The 25,466-nt window shown below is 39.2% G+C and overlaps 1 long non-coding RNA gene across 1 annotated transcript; it reads right to left on the reverse strand.

Moving 5' to 3' along the window:
• Positions 1-5,846: 5,846 nt before the first annotated feature.
• LOC117504386 lies at positions 5,847-24,998 on the reverse strand. Its single transcript, XR_004558783.1, has 3 exons — positions 24,986-24,998; positions 17,747-17,753; positions 5,847-5,966 (listed from the first exon to the last, which is right to left on the reverse strand). It is a non-coding gene; the product is annotated as an uncharacterized LOC117504386 (long non-coding RNA).
• Between the last annotated feature and the right edge of the window lie 468 nt (positions 24,999-25,466).

The following is a 25,466-nucleotide window of genomic DNA, read 5'->3' on the forward strand; positions in this document are numbered from 1 at the left end:
TTGCAAGAAGACACGTAGGGTCAATGTCATGGCACAGGGTCAATGTCAACGAGCAGATCTGATTTGATGCAGGTGTTAGTTTTGAGGATGAAAATTTACAGGGTGATTCCATAATTTTTTCCTCAGAATTGAGTGATTCCATATTTTTTTTCCTCTGCTTGGTCTAAAAAGTAACCGTTACTGACTAACATAATATTTTTTTCTTGATTTCTTATAGTGTTTCTTAAAGCCAGAAAGTTGCCATTTGAAATGACTTTAGTTTTGTGTCATGTCTGTGATCTGCTTTTTTTCTACAAAATTAAACAACTGAATGAACATCCTCCGAGGCCGGTGATTCCATAATTTTTGCCAGGGGTTGTAGTATCAAGCCTTTTTTCCATGACATTTTATCAAAGTCATGTAAAAATTTGGCAATATGCGGTGACAGAGCATTTTCACTCAATACGCCAAAAGTTTTTATATATCACTCTACTATTGTGACTCAAAGACTTTGGTAAATCCATTTCTAATAGAGGTGGGCGGATCGATCCTAATATCGATAATATCGATACCAACGCTGGTATTAATATTGAACAATCTTTGTGTAAAAAGATCGATACTCAAGCTTTTTTTCTCTCCCGCACGCAGATTCATCAAAGTCTACTCTCTGTCTGTAAGAGCAGCGCTGCGCTGTGTCACACAACACGGAGCAGCACACTCTTGTATTGTGGTTTGTCAGCCCTCTACCTCAGGAGATTTTGTTTTAAGTTGTGTTGAGTGATATATTTTTTTTAACTAAAATGTTGATTGTGATAATAAGGTATTTGATGTCACGTATAATGTTTGGCAAAATTCTGTCCTAGGTCTTTTGGATCCTTTGGCTCTATGAAGCTTAAATATGAAAAAGTATCGGTATTGGTATCGGTGATACTGGGCCTTTATTTACTTGGTATCGGATCAGTACCAAAATTCCCGGTATTGCCCACCTCTAATTTATAAAACAGTTGAATGAGTAAAGGTGTATTTTCACATAAGATCTGGAGCATTTCTAAAAATGCATTTTATATTTGCAGATTTACAACCCAAATATATCGGTCATAGTACTCTAGTCAAATGTACTATATGTGTCACATTCATAAAGTTGAGATTGTTCAGAACATTTATTATACAACACATGAGCTAATGCAAGTACCTTACAAGGGGAATTTCTTGAGGTATGGTTATGTTGAGAAAATGCCCTTAAATATAAGTTACCGTTCGATTGTGAGAGTTGGACTCTAACATTGTGACTCAAGGCAATGACTTGCTGTCTTTGGTACTGGGTTTCTCTGGCGTATTCTTATATTTTTGTGGAACAACGTAGCGTTAAATGAGTGGTTTCGCAGGGAGTCTCAGATGAGGTATGCCACTTGCATTTTGGGGGAATGTTATGTACGATGCTAAACCATATGGTGTGCTACCCTGAGCATGACTCAGCACACAGGTGCCTCAGCACTGAAGACCTCAACAATTGGCAAAGGTTAAGGGGACAGTCACGTATTACCCAGCTGTGGCAGATGGTGACTTTCGGGAGGTGGGGATGGACCAGAGGGCTGCTTGGGTGTTTACCAATCAGGAATAATGGCGGTTCTCTCAAAGCAGCAATGTGCAACACAATGACATGTTCCAGGACCGCATCTGACCTCACATTAATTTACACATCCTTAAATTGTTTTCAGAGCTTTAAAATACATAAGATGGTAAGAAAACTGGTCTGTGCCAGCGAGACAAGCACTTGTAACGCATCATGAAGCACACTCATAAAAACATGATGAAATTGCTAATTAGCTAGAGCTAACAAAATCAGCAGCAAAACACATTATCTGTTTTGACCTTCTTTAAAGTTCTAATGTATGTGACAATATTTATAATGTTTCAAGTGATAAAGTGTTTTGTATTTCTTCTACAACTAATTTTTCCAGTCCAGACACAATCTTTGCATATTCCAGATTAGTAATGCAGCTAACTAGCTGCCATGCTAGCAAATACTGACGGTGAACAGGCAGGCCAAGACTGCTAATGGTGACTAGATGTCACATATGTGCATCAAAATTTGTTAAAATTAGTGAAATGTGTAACAGGAGATAAGAAAATGCATTGTGGTAATAATGGGTTTCACTTCATGAAAAGAAATGAACCAGTAAATCAGAAATCAAATCATTGCAAAGTGCTTGACATCGTAAAGTTCTTGACTAAAAAAAAAAAAAAAAAGATTAATACAGGAATTGAAGTTGAATTAATTAAAAGCAAGACTTATATATGGGCCTTCAGTTTAATTTTAACAGGGACCACTTCATGCAAGTAATTTAATCAGTGCATTATTTATCTATAACACAAATACTGTGTTAGCAATAAAAGCTACTGAGCTAATTAATGACATTGCACAAGTTGCACAAAGTTCTTCTTGCCACCACTGATCAGATGATCACAGGTGAAGTAAACATGCAATTAAATTCAGCGTTTGAAAACTCAGCGCATTATTTATATGTATCATGCTAACACTGCATTAGCAAGCAGAAGCTAATAGGCTCGTTGTTGTTATTGTACAGGACAAAAACAACTTGAGTAAACAGTTTATTGCTACCACTCAGCTGACAATCATAAGTGAGTTAACTGTGCAATGGAATTAAACATATGAAAACTTTTGGTAAACATTTATTAAACGTAACAGCCATACCTAAACTTAGCCGAGCTGCCCTGCCATTGTTGTTGTTTCACACAGTCGAAACAAGTGTGTGCCAAGTAGCATGACAGGTTATATTTCCTAATTTTAGTCAAGAGTGTGGACTTTCATTTCGAGAGCATGATTATTAAATAGAGTTGTTCTCAAAAACGATTTTCTCATTCAGAACTTCTTGTTTTACAGAGGTCGGCATCCAGCTTAAGGGTGCATTATACCACCATTTTTTGCTCTGGAGACTCACTCACAGTACCTCATTCAGTAAAAAGGAGCAGCTTGTCTCACATATACAACCCCTGGCAAAAATTATGGAATCACCGGCCTCAGAGGATGTTCATTCATTTGTTTAATTTTGTAGAAAAAAAGCAGATCACAGACATGACACAAAACTAAAGTCATTTCAAATGGCAACTTTCTGGCTTTAAGAAACACTATAAGAAATCAGGCAAAAAATTGTGGCAGTCAGTAACGGTTACTTTTTTTTAGACCAAGCAGAGGTAAAAAAAATATGGAATCACTCAATTCTGAGGAAAAAATTATGGAATCATGAAAAACAAAAGAACACTCCAACACATCACTAGTATTTTGTTGCACCACCTCTGGCTTTTATAACAGCTTGCAGTCTCTGAGGCATGGACTTAATGAGTGACAAACAGTACTCTTCATCAATCTGGCTTCAACTTTCTCTGATTGCTGTTGCCAGATCAGCTTTGCAGGTTGGAGCCTTGTCATGGACCATTTTCTTCAACTTCCACCAAAGATTTTCAATTGGATTAAGATCCGGACTATTTGCAGGCCATGACATTGACCCTATGTGTCTTTTTGCAAGGAATGTTTTCACAGTTTTTGCTCTATGGCAAGATGCATTATCATCTTGAAAAATGATTTCATCATCCCCAAACATCCTTTCAATTGATGGGATAAGAAAAGTGTTCAAAATATCAATGTAAACTTGTGCATTTATTGATGATGTAATGACAGCCATCTCCCCAGTGCCTTTACCTGACATGCAGCCCCATATCATCAATGACTGTGGAAATTTACATGTTCTCTTCAGGCAGTCATCTTTATAAATCTCATTGGAACGGCACCAAACAAAAGTCCACAGTCCACGATTGCTTTTCCTTAGCCCATTGTAACCTTGTTTTTAGTTTTGTGTCATGTCTGTGATCTGCTTTTTTTCTACAAAATTAAACAACTGAATGAACATCCTCTGAGGCCGATGATTCCATAATTATTGCCAGGGGTTGTAGAAAGTTGCTATCTTGTTGCAGGATTTTTTTTTTCATGTATACTGAAAATTTGGAATATAATTTGCTGTACATCCCAAACTAGCAAAAAAACAAAAACAAAAATAAAATAAACAATAACAACAACAAGATTGTTTGTTAATCTATGCCACAATATATGACAATCCTACCATTATAATTGTTAGCCGCTATATTCACATATAGCATTTTCTGAGATCCAGAACATAGAACATATACATGGCACTTTTGACTGTAGGTAGCACCATATTCCAGAGTTTTATTCTTGTAATTTAACATGTCTGTACCGTAAACATCTATTCATTACTATATAATTATCTGGAACACTGGAACAATGTTTTCATAGTCTTAGAACAATTGCCTTACTTATCTACATGGGTGGGGGCTTCCTCATGGGTGCTGCCATGTTGAAGTACCATGTTGATGCAGTAGTCCAAAATGGACATAGTACTCTATTTTTGCATTTCGCACCACAGCTGGAATACTAAAGAAAAAAAAAGAGGAACTGGGTTAAAGACAAGTTGTCAAGGGTTGTTCCCCTCAGCACCATCTACTGGCTGGTCAATGCTAGCGCAGGCTAACAAATTTGAGACCCTTCAAATTGGTCATCACAAGAATACGTAACAAGCTCGAACCCCGTTACCGTAGACGTGAAAACCTGAAGGAAAACAAAATCGTACATGGCAATGACATAATGCAATCTGCAACCTCAGCACTAGATGGCACTAAATCCTACACACTGTATCTTTAAATACTGTTTCAATTTTCTTTTCTTTTTTTTCTTTTTTCATCTAACTCCGGTAAAGAAATATTGAGTCCTTTTGTTTGTGGCCTGAAATATAACCTCCACTGTATGAGTTGAGAAAATCAGTCTTCAAACCCACATAATGGCCATAAGCATTAATGTCACAAAGACATATAGGACATTGTCAAAATATGAACAGATTGGGTTCAGATGTGTGACGTCTTGTGTGAAAACTACCTCAGAGTGAGTGTGCTGTTCCTCATCCCCATTTATCCAGCCCAATCTGCCAACTTGTCATCAGTACTGTCTTGGTATGATTTACTGACAGAGCATTTTGGAAGGCAGAGCAAAAGTATAAACTGCCATCCAGTAACTCTCCAAAAGAAATGAGCCACATATTAAATGTCGGACAGCAGCAGAACGTTTTCCCACAACCCTTTTTGGAACATCTTAGCGGGAAACTAGCCTAATACATAAAATAGTGTTCTTAGCTACAAGCGGCAATGTCAAATCATGAATCCAACGTGGAAGTGCCAGCACCTGCAGTTCCTCGAATTGCCACTTGAGGTTAGCTCCAAAAATGAATCCATCCCCACATACTTCTATTGGAGGTGCGCGGATCGATTCTAATATCGATAATATTGATTCCAACGCTGATATTGATATTGAACGATCCTCATGTAAAAAGATGGATACTCAACCTTTTTTTCTCTCCCGCACGCACCAACTGTCTACTCTCTGTCTGTAAGAGCAGTGCTGCACTCTGTCACACAAACGGAGCAGTGCACCATTGTATTGTGGTTTGTCAGCCCTCTACCTCAGGAGATTTTGTTTTAAGTTGTGTTGAGTGATATTTTTTTAAACAAAAATGTTGATTGTGATAAAGTATTTTGTTGTCACGTACAATGTTTGGCGAAATTCTATTCTAGGTCTTTTGGATCCTTTGGATCTATGAAGCTTAAATATGAAAAAGTATCGGTATCGGCAATACTGGGCCTGTATTTATTTGGTATTGGATCAATACCAAAATTCCCGGTATCGCCCACCTCTAGCTTCTATGTTAAAAATTCCCTTTTTTAAAGCAGAAATAAACATGTTTACAGCTGAGTACACAAGAACAAAAGAAAGGTTTGGTGCAATAGGTATATATAAATATTAGGGGTGTAACGCACAAAAATCACGGTTCGGTACGTACCTCGGTTCTGAGGTCACGGTTTGGTTCATTTTTGGTACAGTATGGGAACAAAATGCAAAACTTAAATTTGCTTGTTGTTTAAACCAGCAATTTATTGTAACATTATACAAATAGGAAAATAAAATAATTGCAAAGTGCTGCCTGGTAATAAGTTAAATAAAATGTTCTCAAATAAACAACAAATGTATGAAATATTATAAAAATACATTCCTATCAAACAGCTTTTAACAAAACCTTTCCACAAGTAAACAGCAACACAGCGGTTCCAGCATGAAGCCCTGTTCAATTGTATTCAACCTTCGTATTTTTTTGCCAGAAAAAATAACTTGTCCTAAACTGTCACACTCTATAAGGGATTTTTTTTTTAAAAAGAGAATTAATGTTAAAGAATCCCTTTACTTTTGTACAATTGATTTTATTTTCTATCAACTGTTCATTTAATGTTTGTTAATATATTTTTTTAAACAAAGTTTTGGAAAAAAAACATTGTGGAAGAGGCAAAAAACTTAGTAAAACCACCTTAAAAATGTTTAGAACCACAAATAAACTTGATTCTTGGTTTGTTTATTTATTTTGCCATTAAAATTGGCCATCACTTATTAAAATAAAATAACTTCTCAAGGCCAGGGCTTCTGAGTGAGGAGGATTGTAGATATCCCTCCACTCAGTGCTTTACAGGCTGCTGCAGGCAGTGGGAAGACAACAGAGACCTTCACTTTCAGTTGCCAAAAGTCTCCGGTAATGCCAGGAAAAGTACTTAGATTTGTCGCTAGTCCCTTTTGAGAAAATAAGTCAACGAATGTAAACACACGCAATGCGAACTCACCCGTGAACAGCCCTGTACCGAACCGAAATTCCCGTACCAAAACGGTTCAATACAAATACATGTACTGTTGCACCCTTAATATGTCAGTTATTGGGGCTATTCCATAGCGTGCATTCATTCACGTTTAATCCCGAGTCAATCTTGAACAAACTTGGTAGAGGTAGTTACAGCCATCATCGGCACCAGATTTGAAATCGGGATTCTCAAAATCATTGATAGTACCTGGTAACTTTGTATTCGTAATCTTAACTGCTACAATCATGTTTAACCTTCTTTAAATGTGGAATTTGTAGTGATGATAGCTTGAAACCTGGTGATTTTACTCCATAGGGGTACAAATTTGAAGCAGCAGCATTTGTTGTTGTTTTTGTTTAAAGTTGAACAGTTCAATCATGACTGGCCAACGGTGCAGATCCTTTCTTTCATTCAATGATCTCTTTAGTGATGCTGACACCTTGTTGCCTTTACCGCTAACCCTGAGCAGGTGACCAGGTCTGCACTTTATAAGCCAGCCTGTTAGGAGGTCAGCCTGCAGTACTGTTTCTTCCCATTTTTGCACTTTTTTGGATCATGGGCGATCATAGTAGAACGGTGCCCCGTGGAATCGCCCTGTTACTTTAAGTTGCGTGTGTGCTTAGTTATACTAACTGATCCTCTACAAACCCTATGCTCTGATCCTTTCAGTGAGTGAAGTTTTAGTATATATATTGCAGTGTTAGTGTCATAGCATTGGTATGTTAGCATTAATTTGCAGGTATCAACAACTAGATAGCATTAGCTACACTGATAAAGTCAGGGTTATTGGGCAGCGTAGTCTTGCTTGATGGTGGGTGCTAAAGGCATAAAATATGATGCATATAATGTAATTTCTCTACGTACAGGGAAAAACAGCATTTTCTCAGAGTTTTTGGGCAAATTACACACAAAGTGAAAATGCAAAGAAAAGGTGACAATGTGGTGGGAAATTAGACATGTGTTGCGGTTTGTTTATGAACCGGAGCACAAACATGTCTGTTTTGCAGGCGAGAGAATGCAGCTACTCTGGTTAGCTGTGTAGGCTAACACTTACTGACACAAAGTCTCCCATTTGCTTAGTCTTGCCTCCACTGGTAACTGGGAAAAAAAAAAAAAATTTGTGACTGCTCCGGTGACTGCAGCTGAAAAAAAAAAAAAAAACAGTATACCATTTTCCCGTGTGAAGTTATGCTGTGTATATATTACACAACGGGACAGGCTGTTCCCATAAGTGGTCAAATCCTGCGACATATACATCCCGCGCAGGGTTCAAATGATACTTCGGTGCCCTATTGTGGATGATAGGCTGGTCATAGCTTTTAATATCTACAACCAAGCCACTCCATTCAAGAACAACAGCCTAGTCCACAAATATACGTATCATTTGAACCTAGGTTGCTAGCATTAGCTTGTTTGCTAAATTTGATATAAGTGAGCATGTTTGGGCTTCAATCGTCCCACCCATGCCACGCTAGTCTCGCCTACACTCCAACACTTTGCCCATTTTTTGGGTTGGGTGGAAATTAGCTAGCTTGAGCTTCAAACCTGCTCTTCAGAACCCCTGTGGGTGATGTCACAGCGGGATTGCCCATTATTTTTACAGTCTACGTGTACGACGCCATGACTCAGATACGTCGCACTGATAGTATTTAAGAGTTCTGCGGTTAGCAGGTAGCAGGTGGTGAGTAATAAGCACTGGCAGTGAAATAGATTTAATTTCCTCTCGGGAGGGATCCTGCATCATCACGCAGCTCCACCTGTCAAATATTCTCTTCGTGTTCAGCTTCACTTAGCGATTGTCTTTTTCTCTGTCAAGTTTTCTACATTTCATTTTCTTGCAGCAAATGAAGTGAACATTTGCTGGCATTTCAGATGAGGTAAATTCAGGTAAAAGTCATTATCCCTCACTAAGTTATTGAATTGAGAGCAGTTACAAAGGAGACAATGTAGACACAAAGGTTTTCAGAGGATATCTTTTGAAAAATAATTACTGTCAGCCCTGACTTTTTATTCTCTCTGTTTGGATTAGCTTTATCTATCTATTTCTTGGATCACAATATTAAGCCTCCCTAGGGAATTAACATACTGTATTTATCACTACCTGCAACACAATTTATTAATTATTATTATAATGGGTTTGTTAACATGATTAATACTGAGTTTTTCTTACATTACTGGTTGCACTCCCTTACTCGTTGCACTTTGCTGAATATTTCAATTTAAGTTGTGTCGTTGCTAAGTTATAACCAAATCGAGATTGTCATGCACATCGTTCACATGGTTTAAATAGAACGTGTATTTACACTCATCTCTAGAATGAGGGGCATAGTTGGTGCATCGGTTTCACGCGGCAAAAACACTTTTGCACCATTGACCAATCAAAACAGGGGGTGGAGATTGAGGGCCTGTCCACACAAAGACAAATTTAATGTTATCTGCAAACATTTTGTATCGTATCAACGTTTTGTTCACACAGAACCAGGTATTTTTTGAAAATGGTCCCAGAATGGATAAATCCTAAAACACCGCCTTTGTGTTTTTGTGTATACGACCAATACACAACTTTAGTGAAATAATGATGTCATAGCCCTGCCTCTCTAACCTCTGCCATCATGTTTTTCTCTATTGGATGTCTTGGATACTGCGGCCAAAAAGCACCCATTAAATCAACATATCATTTATAACATTTGTATCGACACGATTCCCAGTCAAAATTCTCTCATAGTTTAGTTGACTTATAATAGTGGAGCAGATAACTGTAACAATCATTCATTTCTGGAAACAAGCACCTAAATTGGCACACATACTCCTTAGACATTATTCTTTTGTAAAAGCACGTTAGCCACCTAAATTTTCAATAGGCAGCCAGGTAGGGGTCAACTGAAGAATTACACAGGGATCAAAATTTACAAATGCTCCAATGACATTGAAAACTATACCACATTATTTGTCTGATCACAAAGATTCCAAAAAGGTATAGTTTGGACTATCTGTGACTGATTGTTATGGAGTTATGGGGTAAAAACAACAAGAATAGTGACAAAGGTCAATTTCAGTTTGTACAGGGGTCAAAAGTTAAAGGTGCTCCAATTTTGGTAAAAAGTGTTGCAAGTTATTGGTTGTTCTAGTAGGATTAATAAATGGAATAGTTTGCACCATGTGTCATGCTGAGTTATGTTGGGGCAACATATGTCACATGTCATAGAATCCAATGGACGTTGACCTTATTTGACCTTTACATTGGAGACCAAGCATTCAACACAGTCAAAACTATTCCATTTATTAATCCTACTAGCACAACCAATAATTTGCACCACTTTTTACCAAAATTGGAGCAACTTTAAATTAAACCACTATAACCACACTTCATTTTATCACCACCACACCCCATGAGCGCAAGCAGACTTGTAACTTAAAGGATGTGTATGCTGGGCATTTGTGTGGAAGCTCACAGTATAATTCCAATGTACTTTAATGCCGATTTGTGTTTGTGGTAGACAGAGCACAATATATTTTAAATACACCTATGTTAGTTTATTTAGGGAATAACCCTGTTGTGTCTGATGATTTGCGGATGTTAATGCTGGATTTTACGGTCGCAAATTGAGTTTTACCAGCGACGCGCTTTACCGTCATGAACATGACTGAAGCTGTTAAGACTACAAACATGCGGAAGTGACTGTGTAATGACGCCAATTTGACGAAACAGAATAAAACTTTTGAACAGCTCAAAAATTCCAACCCAATTTGAAAAATGGTGCCGATGATGGTAAAAAAGATATTTGCGACCGTAATCCAGCATCATCATCCGCAAATAATCAGACACAAGGGGGTTATTCCCATTCTAATCCAATTCCATCATTTGCGTGGTTTATTTTTCTGTAAGTAATTCAGTCGGCGAAGCTTACCATAGCAACAGTGTTGTCATCGCTTCGCCAGTTTCTCTTTACTAGGGTTGCTACAACCACTACCTTTGCACCCCCCCAGGACTAAATCAAACCAAGTTTTTAGGTTCCTTAGATGACCCCAAAACACAATCAGGATGTTCCCAAAAATAAAAACTGGCCTCAAGCCAGTTATCCAAGATGGCCACCAAAATAGGGTTTTTTCACCACGCACCAATTATTTCTGTCATTAAATCTGTTGTTTGTTCCTACTATGTATTTTATTGATAAGGGTCTATTGGCGGCCATTTTGGACGCCATTTTGATTATTAAACCCATGAATGAATTTAATTTAGGCACAAATGAGTTTGCTGTGACCTGCAATGGTCTTCCCATTGAATCTCTGTGATATTTAAGTTGTTTATATGTTGTGTAAAGGTGTTTTAGTGAAAAACCCTATTTTGGTGGCCATCTTGGATAATTGGCTTGAGGCCAGTTTTTATTTTTGGGAAAATCCTGATTGTGTTTTAGGGTCATCGAAGGAGCCTAAAACAGTTGGTTTGATTTAGTCCTGGGGGGTTGCAAAGGTAGTGGTCGTAGCAACCCTAGTAAAGAGAAACTGGCGAAGCGATGACAACACTGTTGCTATGGTAAGCTTCGCCGACTGAATTACTTACAGAAAAATCCCTCTAATACAAGTCATGATATCTCTCGGGCATCTTAAAGTTCTTTCTGCTTTAGCAGTTAATGGCGGTTGGCAACCTCTCGCTGTCAGCTGACAGTGCCATTATTGACATCTGCGTAGCAACGCGGTCATGGTGCGGAGTAATACATCAAATGTGAAACGGTTGAATATTTTGCCAACATCAATGCGATATTTCAGATTTGTGGAACAAATGTAATTGGATTAGAATTAAAAAGTATGCAACTACTTAAAAAAATTGTACAAACTCAACTCTTCAAAAGAAATGAATAAAAATAGCAATGTGTATCGAGTGGGATTAACTGTGTTTAATGGGAAATTACATTTTGTGGTAAGTCTTCACAGAGCCTGTAACTTTAAATGGATTAGTTGGTGCTAATGAGTGTGGTCGATTAGTTTTTCAAAAGCGTTTTGGGAGGACTGTAATAATAGAAAACGGGAAATGAATTTATCATCCAGTGTCGGGTAACTTGTTCCTAATGTGGCAGCCATGTGGGAGGATGAATAAAAACTCATTTGCCATTAACTGCTAAAGCAGAAAGAACTTTAAGATGCCCGAGAGATATCATGACTGGTATTAGAGGGATTAAGATATGGTACGCTGAATAAGGATTAAGACTACCACTTGGAAACGGTTGTCGCGGACAACAGCACCTCTCTGTAACAATTATATGCAAGGAACTAATCGTTCACAATTACAAGACAAATCAAGAGTCCTTTTGTAATCTACATCCACTGTGCATTAATTATTCACAAAAGAGACTCTAATCCTAAACAACAATTTGCTGCAATGTGTTACTATGACTACAAATGTCTTTTGGTTTCACTTTTATTTTTAATCAATAAAAGTAAAAGACAAACTTGTTTACATCCTGGTCCAAAATGGTTTTGGTCTCTATAGTGAGTGTCCTCATTCATGACAACTCTACAGAACAGACATGACATCTTTTATACAAATCGTCAGTTTAAGATATTTTAAGACATAAAAATTTGAATAATTAGGGACGTTGTTTTGAGTGACAGCTTGTAATTTTTGGGTCAAGGCAGTCACCTGCTAGTTGATGTTTGTCCTTTCTGGACATTTTATTACATATATTTTCGATATCACTTGTCCGGACCACAAATTTCCACCGATTGAAATGTTAGTGTTTAATTTGTATGTTAGTACCCTTAACACCAATTGGACAGTACAGTCTCGTTTGAGGGCGGGCGCTAAAGGGTTAAAATATGACGCAATAATCCTACATCCCATCAGAAACATGACACTTTCTGTGAGTTTTTGGCCAAATTACACAGCAAACAAAGGTTGTGCAGGCGAGAGAACAAGGCTACTCTGGCTAGCCGTGTAAGCTAAAACTGACTGACATGACCTGTCTCATTTACCTCATCTTGCCTTCTCCACTAGAAAAAAAACTGCACTTTTCGTGACTGCTTCAGTGATTGCAGTTGAAAACAAAACAGTACACCACTATTTTGTGTGAAGTGATGCTGTGTTTATTTTGCGCAATGGCAGGCTATCCCTGGAAGTGGTCAAATCCCGCGTAGGTGTTCAAATGAGACTGTGCTGCCCTATTAGCAGGTATGAGTTGGTGATGATAGCTACATTGATGGCGCCACGGTTACTGTGGCAATATGCCAGTCATAGTTTTTAACACCTGCACTCAAGCCATTCATTATAAGACCTACCACCCAGGCTGCAAAAATATGCACTAACCAAACATCGGAACAAATATTAGCTTGTTAGCCTTAGGTTGCTTTATTACTACGAGATGTCCACCTTTGGACTTTATTGATCCCTGCCATTGATTGGTGGTCTTGCCACTCCACCGCTTAACCCATTTATGTGTTGGCCTGGACTTAGGTATTGCCAAGATGGCCACATCTAGCGGTGCCCCATTTAATCTTGAAACCACTCTTCAGAAAACCTATGAGTGATGTCACAGACAGTTTCTTCAGTATATATAAAATTTGTTGTTCCATCCAACACAAAGTGATGCAGAGGGCAGCATAATGTCACTAAAGCAACTATAATACCAAATAATTTGTACACATTGTTGTGGCAATCCCCTGGTGAGATTTCTACATACAGGGTCAATCTAGAAACACCTGTAGGTGGGTTTGTATAACATGGGAATGTCATTGCATGCCAACAAACACACAGTCTTTGACAGATCCTTAGCCTGGTCTGGTGGCTGGGAAATTCCAGGCAATTGCAGTTTGAGGACCTGCTTACAGCCTTCATCTGCTTTCACATCTGCTGGGTTACAAGCCATCACCTCCTCTGCCTGATCCACCATTGGATGTCTTGTTTAACCAGAGCTCCGTTAGCAGGTTCACGTTCAGGGTTCCTTTTAGGGTTCCTAACTGGCAACCCCCTTCTTGATCAGACACCCAGGTGTCACGACATGGACGAGGGGTTGACAACTATGAGTAATCTCAACATCTCATTCAAAGGACAGGTAAGATCACGGTGATGTACAGCTGTAGCGGCTGCACTCTGCATTGTGTTGTTTTGACTCTAACCATTCGCTCCCCTCTGAACGTGAACTCACGATCCCTGGCAAGGGATACGGGCTCTCTAACCAGAAGGCTAAAACCCAGGGCTCTGGCCTTGTGAACAGAAAAGTTTTTGGAGCAGTTGGGGAGTGAACTTTACTAACTACTTATGGACAGAGTTGCTGTTGGCCTCTGTCACAGTCACCCCCCCAAACTCACTCCCATCCAGGTCACGGCACCACTGCAGTGGCTATGGTCTACTTTGTGTTGTTTTGACTCCACCCATTCGCTCCCCTTGGGACGCGAAGTCACAATCCCTGGCACAGAAGACGGACTCTCTATACAGAAGGCTAAAACTCAGGATGCTCTGGCCTTGTGACCAGAAAATCCTTTTGAGCAGTTGGGGAGTGAAGTTTACTAACTAATTATGCACAGCGACTCTGGCTGGTCTCTGTTGCAGTCACCCCCGTAAACTCACTCCCATCCGGGTCACGGCACCACTGTAGTGGCTGCGGTCTATTTTGTGTTGTTTTCACTCCACCCACAAGTTGATTTGCTAATTCAGGTGTTAGGAGTTGATTGGCTGTGCACCAGAGAGATGGAAAATGTGCAGGTTCAGGGGTCCCTGTGGACCAGATTAAGAACCCCTACAACTAGAGTACCAGTTGGGTAGTAGGTTCTTAACCAACACTAGCATATTTCAAGTATTCAGATTCTGGGTAAATCTCTCCATCATAAGCCATAATCTGATCATCATTCATTTTTATAACCCTAAAAAGTGCATTTATTTATGTATTTGTTTAATTATACCAGAATGGATTAACTAAATTACAGATTGAATTGCAGCCTTATTTGTATTCTTACTCTTTATTGCAATTCTTGTTTCTCATTGTCAGTGAACAGAGCGGTAGGTGTCCGTGCCGCATGCCACAGGTGTTCACCGCCATTCAAGCAGAGACGTGTAAATCCTTAGCGAGCCTAATAGACCAAAAACCTCTTTAGCAGCTGTTATTTAAATGAGAGCACGCCTCAGATGTATTAGCTGTAATTCAGTGACACAGGGTCCTGTCAATGGTGACAAATGACAGAGGGACGCGGGGCTAATGTGCGAGTATACCTCGTGGAACTCTCAGCCTTACAGAGTGGCTGTCTGGAGCCCATTGTAGAAAAAAAAAGAAAAGGAAAAGTCTATTAGTGTCTCTGTATGGGCTCACTTTAGAAGTCCTGAGTCAGGAAGAGAGACCGAAACAGGGAAGTTGACAAAAGGGTTGAGCGGGCTATTTTAATTTTTCATTTAAAGGGACACGCCAATGATAATTGTCCAAATTAAAAAGACAAAAATTAAAAGCAGCATCCTCAAATCTGACAGGAGGAAAAGTAACAGGAAGACAGGGGTCAGGAATGAGAGGAACAGTAGTGGCCAGTAAACCAGTATTGATCAGTATGGGTGGTATTTATATTTATATTTTGAAACTTTTTTTACTTTTACTTTCGTGATGGAGTTAACTTTCACTCACTATTTTTAACCCTAACCATGACCCAATGCCCCCCACCAACCTATGTCACCTCAAATTTTGTGATATCATGATGTCATCAGTAAATGTAACATGTTGTGTGACGCAGAGGCGATTGCTCTAAGACTGCAAGGGAAGCTCAGCTTCCCCTAAAATGTCAAAAAATAAGTGATCAAATATATACCATTGCGTGTACATGTCATTGACTAAATATGCGCTACAACGCGCTCAACTTTTGTTCAGAATCAGCTTCTTATCACTGGTAATGACGCGGCTTTCCTCTCACTCAAACCCGCAGCTTCACAGCGCTTTAAACAGTGTGGACGATGAGTTCAATAGCAAAGCAAAGACTGCAGCGAAACGAGACGAGTCATTGGATAAATGCTGGGCTTTGTCCCGCCCATCGGACACTCAGCGTGTCTGGGGGTCTATGGGGCAGTGGGCTGGCCCGGACGCTTAGCTTCTGCATGATGATTGGATGATCTGTCTGAAGCTGAATCCCTTTTTGATTGACAGCAAAATGAGCGAATCAGCGATCTTTTGTTGTAAACATCCGTGGGAGCATTTTTTAAATTTTCATTCTGTTCTAAGTTGAACCGGAGACTTTCCTAATCCTCTTAGCGGCATTTTCTTTGTTAAAAACGACTAGCGACAAATCGAGCTTCTATTTCTGGTGGGGTTTTTTGTAGCTGTTTGTGTTTGGAGACTGACTTCTATCACTCTTTCTGACTTCTATCACAGTTTCTGTCCCTACGGAGCAGCGGGTGCTGCTGAGCTCCTCCACCGTCACAAAGCGCTCACAGGCGGACACACGTCACACTAGCCTCGCGCCAGTCCCAGCTAGCGAGCTAGCTAGGTAGCAAGCTGCACATAATGGCAGACAATTTGAATGCTGTGGACCGGATTTTGGCGAAGCCATTTGATAGTCTTCCTTACGAAGAAAAACTTAGAGTTAAACAGCAGGGCAGATCAACTCCTCAGATTAATTTGGTGCAAAAGGTGGGGAAAAGTAACAGGTCTTTTCAGCTGTCCTGGTATGACAAAGTGAGCTGGCTGACTGGAAGTGCTGTAACAAATAAAATGTACTGTTGGCCTCTGGATGAAACCATCTCAGGGATGTGTTGTCTGGTCAAAAGTGGGTTTTGGGGATCTGTCCAACTTTGACAGGGCATACAAAAGGTATGAAAAAAGCAATGAACATGTGAGTGCATGTGCAAGGTTAAGTTGCCTGGGCAGAGTCAGGGTTGATCATGCAATCAATGAAGGCGCTCGCATTCAAGTGGCAAAACATAATGAAGCAGTTAAACAAAACAGCTTTCCTAAACCGCCTTATTGATGTGACTTCCTTACTTGGCCCTCAGGAGCTGTCATTTAGGGGGCATGATGAGAGTGTTGAATCATCCAACAAGGGGAATTACAGGGAGTTTAATGAAACATTAGGTAAATATGACTCTGTCCTGGCCACACGATTCCAGTCATCAGCTGTGTTTTCTGGTATGTCCCATCCAATCCAAAATGACTTGATCTCTGCTCTTTCAGCTACTGTTTCTGATGAGATCAAGGATGAAATCCAGGCTGCTCCCTTTTTTGCATGGCAGGTGGATGAAACAACTGATATAGCTTGCCATCCTCAACTCTCTGTTGTTGTTCGCTATGTGGATAGGGCAGGTCAAATTCAGGAGCGCTTTATTGGATTTTTTGATGTTTCTGGGGGAAGAGATGCTCAGTCTGTTTTTGAAGTCTTGAATGAGAACATGCAGGGCTACAATTTCAGGGAGAAACTTGTGGCGCAAACCTATGATGGGGCTGCTGTCATGGCTTCAGCTCTCAGTGGTTTGCAGGCCAAAGTTAAAGCAATAGCCCTCAGTGCAATGTTTGTGCATTGTTATGCACACAGACTGAATCTGGTTCTGTCTCAGGGGGCTAAATGCTTATCTGAGTGCAGAATATTTTTTGCATCACTCTCTGGGTTTGCCACATTTTTCTCAAAATCCACAAAGAGGATGTCTTTTCTTGAGTCTGCAGGCTGCTCAAGGTTGCCCAGAAATGCTCCTACTCAGTGGAATTTCACATCACGGATAGTGAGCACTGTGGCAAACAATTATGATGCCTCCTGCAAACGTTTGAGATGATCATTGCAGATAAGTCCATGGATGATGACACATTAGACTGTGCCAAAGGCCTTCTGATGAAAGTGGAGGATTCTGAGTTTGTGTTCATGTTGTACACATATGACCAAATCTTCTGAGACTGATGTGGTGTTTGACATTGTCCAGCAGAGAGCTATGGATGTTCTGTACTGCAAGAAAAGAATTGAGTCTCTTCTTGCTTTTGTCAAAGGGAAGAGGTCAGAGGGGGCTTTCCAAGCTGTTTATGCCAAAGCAGCAGATCTCACATCAGACCCACAAACTGAGCCCATGAGAAAACGTCATCTGTCACAACTACAGGATCCCAAGGAGCGCTACAGAAATCTGTACATGGCCATCCTAGACAATCTCACAGAGCAGCTACCTCAGCGTTTTGCAAATTTGGAAAGTCTGCGCTTCTTGGAATTGTTCAATCCAGGGAAATTTGATGAGATGAGACAAGTGTTTCCAGAGGATGCATTTCAGAGTGTCCTGAAACGTTTTGGCCAGTTCTATGATTAAGGGAGACTGAGGTCTGAACTTCAAGTCCTATATTCAAACCAGGACTTGCAGGGCAACAGGGGAAAGCTATGTGATTTCTTGCTGTTTCTGAAAGACGTGGAGTTGGACACGTGTACAAACTATTGTCATTAGTGGCAACGATTGGAGCTACATCTGCAGGTGTAGAGAGGAGCTTCTCCTGTTTATAGCGGCTCAAGTCTTACACCCGCAACACCATGGGCCAAGGCCGTTTAAGCAGCTCTGCTGGCCATTGAGAGGACACTAGTCAAGTCCCTGGAAAAGACGCCTTGTTGGTACAAAAGGGTCACAGATCATTTTCTTGAAAAGGAACGGAGGGTAGAATTTACGTATAAATAAACCGACACATTTTATGATGTAGGCCGAAATTGAGCTTCCCCTCCTTGAAAGACCAGCATCCGCCACTGGTGTGACATATCACAAACAAAAACAAATTCTTTTAACTTATGTCATAAAAACGTAACATCTCCTGTTATGTTGCCTTGAAGTTAAAGCTCAAAGAGAAGTTTTTTTTAGCCTTTTGCTGCTGTTGTTTAAAGGTATTATATGTTTTTTGAAAGTCCCACTAATTGTACCTTCCACATTCAAAAATTTGGGTGTATATTCGAATTAATCTATCCGTGCACGTCTGTTTGTCTATCCATCACTCTTAAAAGTGCAACTTCTCTCAAACCGGTGCTCAGTGAAACGTCACAAAATAATAGCACACAATATAAAAATGGCACAAAGAAACTAATACTACTCAGATAGTCATCGAGGAGAGATCACTGATCTTTTGCGATTGTGCACCACCATATTTAGCCCAACCCATAAATGGGAAACTTCACTTAGCTCTAGTCCACCATACAAAGATGTGCATGAAGGAAACTAATAATAATAAAAAATTTAAGTCGATGATAAATGACACTTTGCTGTAGGGGTTCATATCGTCTGTTTCAAGTCTCCACAGAATATACACAGTCTATACTTAGTAATATACTAAGTAAATGACTCTGTGTGTGTGTATATATATATATATATATATATATATATAAATTTCACCATAATTAAGTAGGAACCAAGTGAACAGACACACACACACCCCAGGACATGCTTGCACTAATGAACCTAAATTCAATTTTGCTTATTAATGAATAAACAGACTGAAGTGAATTATTTCAGTCTTTCCCTGATATTGACCTTGTGGATACGTGTGTGTTATTTACAGTTTAATTAAAAAAAGAACAACATCATGATACTTTAATTTTGAAGAAATAGCCTTCAAATTTTATAACTCACTCTAAAATAACCATTTACTATCTACTTTAAGAAAAATGCACCAGTCTTATCAGAGAGAACAGAGAGAGAAAGCTAATGTGAATAATAAACAAAAAAAGATCTTTAACACTTTGGACACATCCTTTGTAGAATTACAAGTTTCAGTGTAATTTATAAAATTTTAGAACAATTTTGCCACAATCTGTGAACTCGAGCACATGTGCTAAAATATTTTATTAAGTCACACGACTTTCTTAGATCATGTTTGGTTTTGATCAACTTTTCATTAAAAATGGTTCTGTCCAATCACAAGCCATTCTGTTACTAGTAATATTTGAGAATCTACAAGTAGTAGTAAATAGTTGTAGCTAACAAATTAACTTTGCTAATTTGCGTAATGCAGTTTACAAAATTTTGTTCAAGTGAAGCATAATCCTCAACAAAAATATAAACGCAACACTTTTGGTTTTGCTCCCATTTTGTATGAGATGAACTCAAAGATCTAAAACTTTTTCCACATACACAATATCACCATTTCTCTCAAATATTGTTCACAAACCAGTCTAAATCTGTGATAGTGAGCACTTCTCCTTTGCTGAGATAATCCATCCCACCTCACAGGTGTGCCATATCAAGATGCTGATTAGACACCATGATTAGTGCACAGGTGTGCCTTAGACTGCCCACAATAAAAAGCCACTCTGAAAGGTGCAGTTGTATCACACAGCACAATGCCACAGATGTCGCAAGATTTGAGGGAGCGTGCAATTGGCATGCTGACAGCAGGAATGTCAACCAGAGCTGTTGCTCGTGTATTGAATGTTCATGTCTCTACCATAAGCCGTCTCCAAAGTCGTTTCAGAGAATTTGGCAGTACATCCAACCAGCCTCACAACCGCAGACCACGTGTAACCACACCAGCCCAGGACCTCCACATCCAGCATGTTCACCTCCAAGATCGTCTGAGACCAGCCACTCGGACAGCTGCTGAAACAATCGGTTTGCATAACCAAAGAATTTCTGCACAAACTGTCAGAAACTGTCTCAGGGAAGCTCATCTGCATGCTCGTAGTCCTCATCGGGGTCTCGACCTGACTCTAGTTCGTCGTCGTAACCGACTTGAATGGGCAAATGCTCACATTCGCTGGCGTTTGGCACGTTGGAGAGGTGTTCTCTTCACGGATGATGTGAAGGAGATGTGTTGCACTGCATGAGGCAAATGGTGGTCACACCAGATACTGACTGGTATCCCCCCCAATAAAACAAAACTGCACCTTTCAGAGTGACCTTTTATTGTGGGCAGTCTAAGGCACACCTGTGCACTAATCATGGTGTCTAATCAGCATCTTGATATGGCACACCTGTGAGGTGGGATGGATTATCTCAGCAAAGGAGAAGTGCTCACTATCACAGATTTCGACTGGTTTGTGAACAATATTTGAGGGAAATGGTGATATTGTGTATGTGGAAAAAGTTTTAGATCTTTGAGTTCATCTCATACAAAATGGAAGCAAAACCAAAAGTGTTGCATTTATATTTTTGTTGAGATATATATATATATATATATATATATATATATATATATATATATATATATATATATATATTGATAGTATGTAAGGTGTATTCCCTTCAAATATTATTCAAAAAGCCCTTGGCTTAGTTCATGGCCATGCTAGCTAGCTTGTTGTCCTAGCATGTTCATCTCATACAAAATGGGAGCAAAACCAAAAGTGTTGCGTTTATATTTTTGTTGAGTATATATATATATATATATATATATATATATATATATATATATATATAGTTTGATAGTATGTAAGGTGTATTCCCTTCAAATATTATTCAAAAAGCCCTTGGCTTAGTTCATGGCCATGCTAGCTAGCTTGTTGTCCTAGCATGTGGCTGCCTCAAATTAAGTTGTTTGTAAGTAACACATCGGTTTAAGATATTTTAACCCTTTATGAATAATTAGATGTGTTCATTTTTTGGGGCAGGTAATGTGTATTGGTGGGCAGAGTCCAGACATCAGAGCCCTTCTAGCGGAGGCTGCTAGCACTGGCAGCTAAATGATGTGGGTCGACCATGTGTCCTTTCTGACCATTTTTTTTTTTTTTTTTTTTTTTTTACAAATACATAAGGTAATGTGGCTTTCTGTGCAGTTCATTTACTCAAGGACCACCTAGACAGCCAACCGGCCAGCCAGCCAGCTAAATAGATAGACACCTAGCTAGCTAGTTTGGCGATGTGCCTTTTCATAGGCCATGAGCCCAAAACTTGTCAAATTGTGACCTGAATGCATTTATTATTGCAGCCTTCACTGATGATATTGAGGAAGAAACCTCAAACAGACCAGACTCAAAGGGGTGACCCACTCGTTAGACCATCCTAATAGTTACAAGGTTTTTACAAAGTTTTACAGAGCTGAAGAAACAGCAAACAGGAATTCAAAACATCTGCTCCATCAGCTTCAGGCATGGCATCTCACAGTTAGTCCAGCCTTCCATTGTCTACAGATGCTACTCCTGTGCATTTCCCTCCACACCTCGGACAGAGAGAAAAAGAGCAGAATCAGTCAGCCGGAAAAAAAAAAACATACATAAGGTATAATTCATCAGCACTAAATCAACAGGAAAGCAGAGAAATTACTAATGTGATCACCTTCTGCTAGCCCTATGCTTCACTAACAGACCCAGAATTTAGATAAAGTTGAGGCAGAGAGCTGTTTCATTACTATTAAAATAAATTTAAAAGGACAGGAATCGTAGTATCATGCTATGGCAGTATGCTAGCCATACAAAAGGGAGAACAAATGCATCTTAAGTCTGAACTTGAATGTGTCTACGGAACCTGATGGTTTTTCCCCCGTTGGGAGATCATGCCACAAAACAGGTTTGCTATAAGAGAAAGCTCTGTGGCCCGTAAACTTTTTATTCACCCTAGGGACACAAAGTAGTCCTGTGCCCTGACAACACAAAGCCCGGGCCAGTACATAGGGTTTATTTAGGTCAGCTAAGTAGGGAGGTGCCAGTCTGTGAATAATTTTCTAGGTTAATAGCAGAACCTTAAAGTCTGATCTCACAGGGACAGGAAGCCAGTACAGTGAAGAGATGTCAAAACGGGCGTAATGTGATTAGAACGTTCTGCTTCCTGTCAAGAGTCTGGCAGCAGCATTTTGAACAATTGGAGTCCCCTAATGCTGGACTGCGGTAAAACCAGAAAACAGAACATTGCAGTAGTCCAGTCTAGAAGAAACAAACGCATGATTGATTCTGCAAAGATCACACCATCATCTGCAAACACAAGGTTGGAAAACCTTCCCTCGTCAACAAAGGGACCAAACCTGCTGGTCTCCACATCCCAACCCATCATACAGTCCTCATAAGCACTAAACCATGTCAGATATCCAAAATCCATATTCTATATCTGTGCCTTTGATCAATATAAATTGAGAAATTATGTCCACACAGGTTTGTTCATGGCTGAATGGTTGAACCACATCTAAGTATTCAGCAAATCAATACCTTCATTACTGGGGGCTGACGCTTTCACAGGTATTGTACAACAGCCAACACATTTGCATGTCAATTTGAAGGGGGGGGGGGGGGGGGGGGCATTTTATCCACATTTGGAAAGCAGTGAAAATATTGTAATTTTAAACAGAGTCAATTGCGCTGTATAATGTGAACACGGCTGTTGCACAGCGAGAGTGAATATATATTCATATCAGGATTCATAGCTGAGAGCAGCGTGATGGATGAGCCTCGTGATTGGATTCTGCAAATTATGGAAAAAAAACAAAGAAAACAAAAACCAACACAGTTGCAGCGTCATCACAGTCACATAGAAGAACACACAGCTATTTGCAGACAATCTCGAAACACCAGGAGCAGATTCATTTCTTGCACATAAAATGGCATCTAACTGGACTGCAGTGCAGCACTTTGTAATTTAGTGGGAGTGCAAAATGGGTTTTGATTATACAGGTTTGTGGAAGGAGAGGTGATCTTCTTTGCCAACATCAAAACAATACAGTTCAACCACTCAGCTCCTCTGGCTCTTTATAGAGTAATGAGAGCCTGACTGGACCGGTGGACCTTCACTCGCTGGACTGTTAACGTCTCACAACATGAAACCTGACTGGCACAAAGGGTTCAAAATGAGCTCTGGCACTCCCAAAGGTGCGATACAACAGTTTCAAATTCTACCAACTTGAATACGAGTGTGCTTGTGACAAAAAGGGGGCAAAAACAGAAGGCTTATTATTATGCCTAGGTCAAACTATTCATAAAAGCAGCTTTCAATTAGTCCCGAAGTAGGAATTTGAAAATGGTTTTTAAAAAAGCTTGTTTTAAGGCCAATTTTCAGCTTTACATGATGCACCTCCAGTTTAAACACCAAGTATTCTCACTTCCATGTCATCACATATTTACTCTTGGTCAGTACTAGAGGTGGGCAATACTGGGAATTTTGGTATTGATCCAATACCAAGTAAATACAGGCCCAGTATCACCGATATCGATACCGATACTTTTTCATATTTAAGCTTCATTGAAATGAATTGAATTGAATTGAATTTATTTATTTATCCGGCACACAGCTGAGCAACAACAAAGGCAATAACAAAACATAAAAGAAACAATGTACGAAAACCCGTGTGGCGGAAAGAGTGAAGGCAGAAGCAAAGCTTATAAGCACCCTCCCCTTATACCATTAAAAATAAAGAATGTATATATACATATACACACATATACATATATACACATACATACATATATATATATATACACCTACACATATGGTCATAATAGCTGTACAAGAAAAGAGAGAAAAGAAAAGGAAAAAAGTGCATAAACAATTTAACTTAATCACAAAATTTCAAAGCACAACCAAACAAGTAAGAGTGAACAGTGACAAAATGTAAACCTATTCCTTCAACCTATAACGGGTAAATATATTCTTTTTGTAAAGCCTTTTAAAACCAACCAATGTACCAAGTATTTTAATATTATCAGAACAATTATTCCAAATATTAACACCCCTGATGGAAACACAATGACTTTTAACAGTAGTACGGATCTTCAATTTCTCAAATAATAATGTTCCTCTCAAACTGTAGCTGGAGTCTCTCATTTTAAACAGATTCTGGACATGTAGAGGCAAAAGCTTATTTTTAACTTTATACATAATCTGTATTGTAATCAACCAAGTCCCAGAATTTTAAAATTTGCAGACAAGCAAATAACGAATTTGTTGGCTCTCGATACGGTTTATTACTGATAATTCTTATAGCTTTCTTTTGCAACAGAAAAACTGGTTTAGTATTAGTTCTGTATGTATTTCCCCAAACCTTGACACAATATGTCATATATGGAACAAGTAATGCATGATATAAAGTGGTCAATGCATGTTGGGTGAGGAAGTCCTGGGCTTTGTGCAGAATTGCAATGGCTTTTGACATTTTAGTTTTAACATAGTTAATATGTGTTTTCCAGCTTAATCTATCGTCAGTATGAACACCAAGAAATTTTGTATCTGTTACAATTTCAATATCATGTAGTAATAGTTTTTTGCTTAAATTCCTGGACTTATTCCCAAATATCATACACTTAGTTTTACTAAAATGGACCGATAATTTATTTAAATCAAAGCATTTTTTAAATTTATGTAATTCGTTCTCCATCTTGTCCTGGAGCTGTCCCAAATGATCCCCACTACAAAACACAGTCGTATCGTCCGCAAATAAAACACAACTTACATACTTAGAAACCAAACATATATCATTAATATACAAAAGGAACAACAGTGGCCCAAGGACTGAACCCTAGGGCACCTCACAAGTAATCTTCAAAAACTCAGAATTTGTCCCACCAAAGTGGACACACTGATTGATACCTACTGTCTAAGTAGCTCGCTATCCAGTCATGTGCCAATCCCCTGATACCATACTTCTGTAATTTGTCCAATAGCAAGGTATGATCTATAGTATCAAATGCTTTCTGTAAATAAAAAAAACCCCTACAGTATATTGCTTATTTTCAATCACGTTGGTAATTTGTTCAATGAAATCCATCACAACCAGCAAAGTAGTGCGATTCTTTCTAAAACCGTATTGCTGCTCGCTAAGGATATGATTAGTTAAAAAATTGTTTAACCTAATTTCAAATACCTTTTCCAGAATTTTGGAAAATTGTGGTAA

Source organism: Thalassophryne amazonica, chromosome 22 (genome assembly GCF_902500255.1).
Source record: "Thalassophryne amazonica chromosome 22, fThaAma1.1, whole genome shotgun sequence".
Taxonomy (NCBI): Eukaryota; Metazoa; Chordata; class Actinopteri; order Batrachoidiformes; family Batrachoididae; genus Thalassophryne; species Thalassophryne amazonica.